This window comes from Cricetulus griseus, chromosome 7 (assembly GCF_003668045.3).
Source record: "Cricetulus griseus strain 17A/GY chromosome 7, alternate assembly CriGri-PICRH-1.0, whole genome shotgun sequence".
Classification (NCBI taxonomy): Eukaryota; Metazoa; Chordata; class Mammalia; order Rodentia; family Cricetidae; genus Cricetulus; species Cricetulus griseus.
The window spans coordinates 81,000,553-81,009,036 of record NC_048600.1 but is presented as its reverse complement, the minus strand read 5'-3'; positions in this window follow the sequence as shown (position 1 = coordinate 81,009,036).

The following is an 8,484-nucleotide window of genomic DNA, read 5'->3' as shown; positions in this document are numbered from 1 at the left end:
TGTCCTCCCTTGGCTTGCTGAAGGGCCATGACCAGAAGCTTGTGGGAACCAGACCCTGCATTTTCCTTAGAGCAGTGGTTCAGTGTTTGCCAATTCAGCACTCGTAGTGATTTTACAGAATGTGACTATGGCAAGCAACTGGCATGAACTTACTGTCCTTATGTGGAAGAGGCCCCCTGGTGATACAAAAAAGCCAGACAGGGTGGTATAAGAGGGGACCTTTTACTCCAACATCCTTTGTGTTTTATATAACTTTACCCATCACAATGCTAAATTAATAGCCCAAAACACTAGCAAAATGAAAAGTGTAAAGTATGTGTTTGTTCAATCCTGAGGTCAGGAAGCAACTGCTACCAAAACCCAGCATATCAAGTGGCACCATGTGCACCCACCCTGGCCTTCGCTGTCTTCCAGTTGTCCAATGTTCACCACAGAGCACTCAACCCTTCTGTCACTTTGCTCTTACTGATCCCATGTTTCTTGCCAGAAGCATCTGTCTCCCCTTTACCTAACAACATTCTATTTTTCCTTTAAATTCTTAAGATCTCCCTGACTTTCCAACTCAGAGACCTCTCTTTATTATTTGGCTCTGTAGTGTTCCCCAGTCCTCACCTTTAGACCCCTGCTCTTGTGGGTTGTATTTAAATTTCCTGTCTCTTCTCACTCATCCTTGAGAAAGGTTTTGGAATATGTCTGTGCATGCTAGCACTCTCATGAGTGACATGAGGTAATATTGATAAATTGCTAATTGATTGATTGTCCTTTGTTGCTCTCTAGCAAAGTTGTTTTTTTTTTTTTCTGCAGAATTTCTAAACAAATTCCCATACAGTGTTGTAAACATGAAGCAGCTTGGGAGATTTCAGTTTTAAGATCTTATGAAGATTTGATTGGGAGGACTGAGAAAGACTTTGTTGTCCTACAAAAAGAGTGAAAGTAGAATCAGTCTATCAGTAGAGCCAGAGGAAGTTCCAACAAGTCACGAAGTGGGAGGGATCTGAGGTCTAAGGGTAAATTCACTAGTCCTACTGGGCTTGTAGCACCTAATATATATATTACACACACAGGCATGTATGCATGCATGCCTCTCAGGCAGTGATAGCAAAGTTCATTTCACAGAAGAACAAATAAAAGCTAAGCATTCTGTAGCTGGAAAACCTCAAAATCAAGGTAAGAACCCAAGCGGAATGTCTGTCACACTGGGTTGCTTCAGATAGGACATAGCATAAACATTTTAACAAATCTTGCTTCCTTCTCCTTTCTTTCCTCCCTTTTCCCCTTCCTTTGTTTTTCTTTCCTCCCTCCCTCCCTCCCTTCCTTCCTTCCTTCCTTCCTTCCTTCCTTCCTTCCTTCCTTCCTTCCTGTCTTACCTTCTTGGATGTAAGTTCATACGACCGTGTCTAGGTAAAATGCAGAGGGAGAGTGTTGAGGAGACACCTACAGAGCACCTTCTAACCACAGAGGTTAGGTAGCCAGTAAAGGATCATGGGGGATGACAGGATCTCCCAAGAAAAGAGAAATCAGACACAGTGTTATGGACAGATAAAATGGAGACTAGAGGAGAGGGTTAAATAGGGAGATTGGAGAGAAGGATAAAGGAGAGGAAAGGGACAACTAACACTAAAAGCCATTTGAAAACCATATTGAAACCAACTGTAGAAGCATCTTAAAATATGCACGGATATATAATATAAATGGAGTCATCAAATAGTAGGAGAGACAATATCCCAACTAGACAGCTTATGCTACCAAGTAAAACCTCCAGTGCCAGGAATGGATTATGTCTTGTTGAGTCATTAACCAAAGGGGTCCCATTGAATCCCCCAAACATCACAGGCTATTGCTAAGGCTATCCAAACCTGATGATAAGGCTCTACTACTGCTGAAGACAGCACTCACTCTTGTCATAGAACTCAGAGAGGTCAAGCTGGTGCTTAACTAGAAGCTTCTCCCGAAATGTATGGCATTTCATAGTGCTAGAAGGTTCTTTGCCTTCTAGCACTATGAAAGTACCAGAAGAGAAAGTTAATCATCATCGTCACCTCACTGCAAACCCTGCAACTTACAACAGTCAGCTAATTGCAAGATACTCTGGTGCAATAGAGGCACAAATGTTATGGGAGTAACCAACCAACCATTTTTGGTTGAATTTAAGGCCCACTCCAAAAGATGGAACCCACAATTGGCACCACTAAAGTGACCAAAAGCCTGAGACTAGATAGGGTCATGGGCCTAGGGGGAAAACCAACTATTCATCTGCTAAAGGAACATGGCAATAAAATGACTCCCAGCGATAGATTTCTAAATCCACAGATCAGATCAAGACTGATGCACCTATGAAATCATAAAGACTGTGGCAGCACACACAAGACATGCACAAGTTCAAACCAGATGGGGCCTCAGCACTGAGAGGAGGAAGTGGACACAAGAGTCTACCCTTAACCAAGAAACTATTTACAACGGATACTCTCTAGCAAAAGGAAAATCAGTTTTCTCCAATAGAATGTCACTGAGTGTATCAACCACACTCCAAGGCAGGCTCCATGCTCAGGAATAGTTGGCCAACACAAATTCCATGGTTTTTCTGAAAGCATTTTTTGTTTGGGCATTTTTTGGCTTCTTTGTTTTGATTTTTGTTTTTGTGGGTTTTTTGTTTTTCTTTTTTCTTGAAAGAAAGAGAAAGAACATAAAGCTACATAGGTGTGGAGGTAGGGAGGACCCAGAAGGAGTTTAGAGAGGGAAAAACATAAGCAAAATATACTACATGAAAAACATTTAATTAAAAATAAAATAATAATATGTGATATATGTAAATAAAAGGAGGCCAAAGGCCATGAGTTTGAGAGAAAGAGTGAGAGAGGGTACATGTAAAGGGTTGGCAGGAAGAAAGGGAAGGAGAAAAATGATGTAATTATATTTTAATTTCAAACTTTAAAAAATGTAATGTATATCATGTGACCAAGCAAACCCTCCCAGCTATAGAAACACAGACAGAGACCTATACAATTATACTCATTTCGTGTTGCTGCTCAGGTGGTGGAAAACTGGAAACAGGCCAGGAATTGGTGGCGCATGCCTTTAATCCCAGCACTTGGGAGGCAGAGGCAGGCAGATCTCTGTGAGTTTGAGACCAGCCTGGTCTACAAGAGTTAGTTCCAGGACAGCCTCCAAAGCCATAGAGAAACCCTGTCTCAAAAAAAAAAAAAAAGAAAGAAAAGAAGAAAGAAAGCAAAGAAGGGAGGAAGGAAGGAAAACTGGAAACTACTAAGTGTTCATCTGTAGAGGTTGGCTATGTATACTGAGCACAGCCTACCTAGGGGGACCATGCAACAGCTGAAAAAGAGATGAATGGGCTTTTATATGCACTGTGGAAGTAGCCTCTAGACTTTGTGGGTTACAACTGCAAGTTCAGACACATACAGAGCACCGCTGTAGTTTTTGTGTATGTGCATAATTATGAAAATGGATGAAAAGATAAGAAGAGCAAAAACAGCTCTAACATGGTGGGATGGGTAGAGAGCCTTATTTATGTACAATTTTGAGGTTTTTCTTAAAACTATGTATTCAAAGTCCAGAAGTGGTGCTACATGCATTTAATATCAGCTCTTGGTAGACAGGGGCAGGCAGATCTCTGTGAGTTCAAAGCCAGTCTGGCCTACCTCTTGAACTCCAGGTCAATTAGGGGTGGCGTCATGAGATTGTGTGTGTGTGTGTGTGTGTGTGTGTGTGTGTGTGTGTGTGTGTACATGATATGTATTTAAGTATTTCTTGGCCAATGAAAAATTATTTTTTAAGAGTGAAAAAAATGTCTGTGGACATTATACACCAAAGTGATGGTTCTTAATTTGGGGGTAAGGGGTGTGAACATCTGAAATTCTGATGAAAGATTTCCCCTAAAAATTCTGTAAAGGCCTGAGATTTTTGTTGTTGCTGCTGAATTTCTGGGAGTTGCAAGAGTCCCTGAAGCCTGGCCCTAGCCCCCTCTGACTTCCTGACCCAGGCCGGGTGCATCTGAACACAAAGTCCTGAGGATCACACACACACAGCTCTACTCTTTCACCCCAGCTTGACCGGAGGGATCACAGTGCCTGAGAGCTATTTTTACGAGTGTCAGCAGCTCCTCTCCCCTGATTGAATTTCCCCAGAAGGTAGATTTTCGCTGACATCTTAATACTTGGAAGGGAGCAGCTGATCCTTGAGGAGTGAGTGGATGTAGCAAATGGCCTGTGGAGCCACAAACAGAAGCTGATCTGTGCTAAGGAAGCTTCCAGCGTTTCTTGTCTACTTTTAGACATCATCAGGTCCTTCTAAAACTTCTGCAGTGTCACTCTCCCTCACACGGAGCCACCGTGGTTTCCACCTTGCCATTAACAAAGATGGTTTTTTAGTGACTTTGCTTATACATTTTTAAAGAAGCAAGAGACATAAAAGAGCCTCCTTCCACTCCTAAAATACCAATCAATATTCCTTGCACTTTTCCCAAATGCTTGCAGGATGGAGGCTTGTATTTGTCCCCTTTGGGTCTGCTTTAAAATGTTTTAATGGCAGAGCCAGTCTTCCTGAGAGCAGATCTCCTCAATAACACACTTTTTATTAAGTCCCAGCCCTGCCAGCAGATTTACAGTCTGTACCAAATCTGATTAAATGTGCTGTGCCTGCCTGTGCCGTGAGCACCCTGCATATAAGGTCCCCAGGGAAGAGCTCTTCTGCTCAGTGCCTTCCCAGCCCCCCATACACATAATTAAAATACTTTTTAAAAATTTAACTCAGAAAAGAGAAGTCTGAATATTATATAGTGTAATCTAAAATTTTCAAAGGTTCATTCTTTTTAGAGTAAGATGATTTTTTTTTTACTGCACTGGGGTTCGAATCTTGGATCTTGTGCATGCTAGGCAAGCCCTCTGCCACTGAACTTATTCTTCTAGCATGGAACATGATGAATTGTGTTTGATGGAGATGCAGCTGGCTGAGTTAGTCTTTTGCATCTTTGAGAATACTTTCTGAGGCTGGCTTTGAGATCCTACCCCGAGCTTATCTAGCCTACCTTTGCAGGCTCATCTCTCACTGCTTGCCTTTGTAAACTCCTGCTCCAGGCCACACTGGTGTCCATCCCCTTGTGCAAGCCATTTTCTTCTTCGGCATCTTTGTAGGTGCCCTCTGGCCTGACTCGGCCTGGTCATCATTTTAATTCACTGTGCTCCAGATCCAATGTTTTCACAGATTTCTCATAAAACAGTTACTGTTCAAGCCCATCATTGGCTCTCAGTTCCATTGTTCTGCTTTTGTCATTTGGAGAAACAAACCCAGAGCCTCATGCCTGATCATGTCCCCAGCCACCTTGAGTTCCCTGTCAGTGTCTGCAGAATCTTGCCTCTCTCACTCATGAGGAGGTTGAATTGTACCTTCCCTCCACAAATCTGTGGGAATTCCAAATTCTGAAAATTAAAAGCAAGACTGTTTTCCCATGGGGTTTGTAATTGTTTGAGATGGGATGACCAGGCATACAAATAAAGACAGTATCTCCAGAAAGTGAAGAGAATGAAGCAAGGGGATATGATGACTAAGTAGCAGAACGACACTGAGATGCTGATGAAAGTCTCTGATGAGAAAGGAATTGAGTTACAATCTTGTACCATAAAAGATACCAGTTGAGAAAACATCAGAACATTCCAGGCAGAAAAAAACAGCAAATGCAAGGATCCAGGGAAGGAGCTTAGCATGTGGGTGACCATGAGTTTCTCAGTGAGCAAAAGATGTCCCTCTGGCCTGCAGCACCTAACTCATAGGGAGGCAATCAGCTGCTCAGTCAGAAGACCCTCAAAGTGTCTGTCAACTTCCTGCGACTAGCACAATGGGGAGGGGCACATATTAGACATTAATACTGAGGAATAAGCGAACGGGTTCTCATGAGTAACTCCCTGCCCATTCACCAACCCAAACTCATAACTAAACTTGATCTCTGCATAGCAATATTTACCAGCACAACCTTGTTAATTTAACCAATCAACCTGAAACAGTAGGCTCATCAATGACTTGGTGTAGCTGGGTAGAATTCATTTACAACTAAGTACAAAGGCCCCTTTAGCCACATGGGGCTCATCCAGAAGGGCTATTATCTGCCAGTTAGTTATACATGAGTTTCTTGTTAGCTTCTACTTTTTTATTGACGAATCGAACCTTTTCAGATACTCCTAGAGAATTGGACGTCAATGGGTAGGGAAAGTCCACTTGCATCTCTTTTCATATAAGTTTCCCCTGGTACCAGGTGGTGGTGGTGGTGGTGCATGCCTTTAATCCCAGCACTCTGGAGGCAGAGGCAGACAAATCTCTGTGAGTTCGAGTCCAGCCTGGTCTACAGAGTGAGTTCTAGGATAGCCAAGGCTACACAGAGAAAACCTGTCTTGAAAAAAAAAAACGTCTTCCCCTCGTAATCTTATGTGTTACCAAATCCAGTGTTCTGGCATACATTCCATGAACCACTTTTCAAGAAAACAGAATTCACAATTTGGTGGTTACACTTACAGCTGAGGGCTTGCCAATGGACCTGCCCTGGGTCTGACTTTGACTTTTAATTTTGACTTCGGTAGTGCATTTTCTGTGCAATAACCATGAGCCATGGAGTCTGCAAGTGAAAACTAAATTTATGTTATTCAACTTCAAAATCCTAATTACACTTTCCAATTTGAGTTCAATCTATACAGCAGGTATTTTGAGCACCCAACATGCACTTAGAACCATGATGCTGGTACCTACTATGAAGGGGATGAGGACCAGGCAAAAGTGAACAGCTATGCTTCCACAGAGCCAACAGAAGGCCAGTTAAGAACACCAATATGGAAGGGCCAACTCTTGAGGCCCTTACAGGGTGGTACAGTCATAGTGGTGGGAAGAAAAGTCACTTTCTCAAGGTTGGGAAGATGGAGACAATGACATATTTTTTTGTTTGCCTTTTTTAAAGATCTATTTTTATTTATGTGTGTGGGCAGGTGTGTGTACACACCTGTATGCAGGTGACCACAAAAGCCAGAAGAGGGCATGGGATCCTCTAAAGCTAGAGTAACCGTTGTTTGTGAGCCACCTGATACAGCTACTGGAAAATGAACTCTGGCCATCCGAGAGAGTAGCAAGTGCCCTTAACCGCCAAGCCATCTATCCTGCCTTTGCAATCTATTCCTAAAAGATAGGTCTTTCTGAAAGAATGATGGGGCGCCATGGCAGCAGGTGGAGCACAAAAGCCACGTTTACCACATGGTCTAAGAAAGCTTGGTGAGTCTGAAGAAAAGTCAGCTACCCAGGGCCACCATTGGGTAGAGCAAGGGAAGCATGAGTGTAGGATGCTCTAGAGAGATGGGGAGAGATGGGGGACAAAGGGCCTTTAACTAACCCACCTTGGGATGTAGTGAAGCAAATCCAGTCCTCAGGAAGCCTCAGTGCCCTCCTGTCATCAGCCGTAGCCTGAGCTCTGAAGGGCAGCACGAAGACATAGCTTTGGTGTGTGTCTGGATAGACGGTTTTTCAGAGCCCCCAAACCTAATGTATTTGTGGCTTTAACAAATTATTTCCTCCCTCTAAAGGCTCTTTATTCATAACTCGGAGGTAAGACTGGCACCTCCTTCCGAAGTCTGAAGAGGGGAGCAGGAGAATATGTGTAAGGGACTCAGTACTGTGTGGCATATGGGAGTACTCAGGAGGTGTGGAACAGGTTTGTGGTAAGTAATAGAGCCAGGTGGTGGTGCACGCCTTTAGTCCCAGTGCTAGGGAGGCGGAAGCAGGCAGATCTCTGTGAGTTCGAGGCTAGCCTGGTCTACAAAGCTACACAGAGAAACCCTGCCTCAAAAAACTAACAATAATAATAATAATAATAATAATAATAAATGGTGAATGGTGTCTGCTGAATAGCATGATTAATAATATGGTTTCCTTGAAAAGGATCAACCGAAAAACCCAGGGTCAGGCAGATCAACTGAGGTCGCTTGACCTGATAGAGTTCCTGAGATCATCCCCACCAGCTCCGGTCCCATCTCTCAGCCATCCCTGGCAGGCTCATTCTGTCCTCAGATTTCTTACCCCACAGGGATCAAGGAAGGAGAGCCCAGGCCTTGGATTATAAGAACATTCTTGCTTCTCCCTGTGTAAGATGATAATGCCAAAGGACCCTGGCACCAGGCACAGGAATGTGGCCTGTTCAAGGCTCCTTGTCCCCAGACAAGATCAGAGTACTTACTGGCATTAGACCCTGGGGACTATCTTAAAAGTCCTTGTTTCTTTCTCCTGGTTGTTTTTGTTTAATGGCCATGTTGTACAAGCAGGCACAGTACATAATTTTGCCTCTTGGGAGTTTGTTTGTTTCTTTTTTTTTAAGTTTAAATGCACTTTATCAGAGCAGTTTTAGGCTCACAGCAAAACTAACATCCCATCACACACTCATTCTTCCTTGTGCATATTTGTCTCCAGCATCAATGTCAGATGTAGTATTTGTAGTATTTG